Source organism: Cynara cardunculus, assembly GCF_001531365.2.
Source record: "Cynara cardunculus var. scolymus isolate 2C chromosome LG 16, CcrdV1, whole genome shotgun sequence".
Taxonomy (NCBI): Eukaryota; Viridiplantae; Streptophyta; class Magnoliopsida; order Asterales; family Asteraceae; genus Cynara; species Cynara cardunculus.
The window spans coordinates 13,843,540-13,845,801 of NC_037543.1; positions in this window are offsets into that span (position 1 = coordinate 13,843,540).

Sequence of the window (2,262 nt, forward strand, 5' to 3'; positions counted from 1 at the left end):
CTGTTTAGTATTCTTGTAGACCCTTTTGGGACCAACAGTTTTATTCTAAAACTGTACAAAAGTCTCGATTTGTGTTTCCAACACATACTAAAAGATGATTTCATGATAACATTATATACGTTATATATAATGTTATCATGCTAAAATCAGTTAAACAACATGTAACACATAACATGCAATATTTTTTTTAAACCATATTAACCATGTATCTCATACTGTAAGTCACATGAAGACTCACAAAATTGTGTAAGTTTAAATGTGAAACTAACTAAACATCGATCTGGTAAAGATATGATCACCTACATATGCATGTTAGGCTTACTATATCAAATATTAACCAATACATCAAGCATGTCTGAATCAAATTGCAAACAGACTCATTATATTGAGAATTAATGTGGCTCATACGATTGTACGAAAGTTGCATTGTACCTCACAAAATCGTGCAAAGTCGGGAAGCAAACTCACATGACAATGTTATAATCCACACAACCATGCCAAGGCAAAGCACGAAAGACACACGGTCGTATATGCCAATTGCAAACCAAAAATCTGTACGGTCATGACTTTAGGTTTGACAATTGACTGTTTAGCCATTACAATGTCAGAATATTTAAACCTTATACCAAATTAAACCATTCTATTTGCATAACAACAATGATAACATACAAACCTACTCAAAAACACTTTTAAACAACGAATCCACTCGGCACATGCATCAAATTCGCACATTTACTTACTAATTCAATCCAACAACATTTATGTTGCTTTCTTTCTCAAATCAATGGCTTTAATTCCTTAGACTGACCGTAAATACATCACCAAAGCGTATCTTAACATACTAGACTATTGTATGATCAATAAAACTTGAGTTTAACACGGAATTCATACTTTCAACTTTCAGATTTATTGCTTAGGCCTTGTTGTTGTCCTTTGGACTTGTTCTTGCTTCAAGAACACCAAAGTCGTGTTGCTTCTCTGCTAAAATTATTGGGGTTTCGCTTTTTCAGGGAAAACATAGTGGAAAGAAAGTTTGATTATGATTCTCCATGACAATGTTAGCTCACGGGATTAGAATCTCACTCTAACTCCCCATACGAATTTTAGGGGGAGAAATTATCCCATATTTCCTTTGAATTTAATCGTTCAACTCCATAACATCTTTTTCTTATTGGGCATTCAATATCTTATTTTTATTTCTTTTCTTTCTTGACAACCATAGCCCCTAATTGGAACTTAACATTCTTTACAAGTTAACTTCATTTTGGGTGTTACGAGCTAAAAACAAACTCTACATAACGGCTAATCAATAAGTCAAGCATATTAAGTTTAACAAGCAAGCCCAAAGTTTGACTGTTCAATTCTAGAAGGTAAGGGTGTTTTATAATTCAAGTATCAGATGCTCTCAAAGTGCAATCATGCACAGATCCAACCAGGTTTCGATCATATCTTTGATTTACTGACCACAAAGTTGATGCGGTACGACTGTAAAAAAGTTATGATACGCTAGGTCTCCCTCAAAACATATTCACACACACTTTTTCACAATTCAGAGGTATTCACATAAAACAACTAATCTACCATATGATGTAGAAGAACATTTTGCATACATCCCAGCCCTAGAAGCCAACCAGACAATCAGTTGACATATTGAGCTTGTTTGGTTCAGTTTGGTTTGGTTTACTTTTTGTTAGAAAAATAGTTTGAAAAACTATTCCAAATTAGAAACATAAGTAAAATTGAAAACTATTCTAAATTAGAAACAAAAGTAAAATTCCAAACTAAACTTGGGTTTTTATTCGTATATAATATATATATATATATATATATATATATATATATTGCTTGCATGATCATAAAAACAAGTATATATGGTATCAATGTAGTATAAGATTTGTTTATATAAACACATCTTCAAAAATGGGTATCATATCAATGCGTTATGTATGATTGCATCATAGCTAAGCTAGGAACCTATTATATATTATATTATTATTATATTATATGACCAAAATTACGTAAAGAAACCAGTAAGAATTTGGATTGGATTCATATTCTTGAAACGATTATACCTTGAAGAAGTTGTGGTACTTTGAACTTGGTTGGGAATTTGGTGAAGTAGAATTCCATTTGTTTCCAAGATTCAACCAGCTGCCTAATTAATATGTAGTTGCTACAATCATCATACTATATTACAATTACACATGCATCAACTATAACTATCGACTCATTGCCAAGAATATATATATATATATATATATA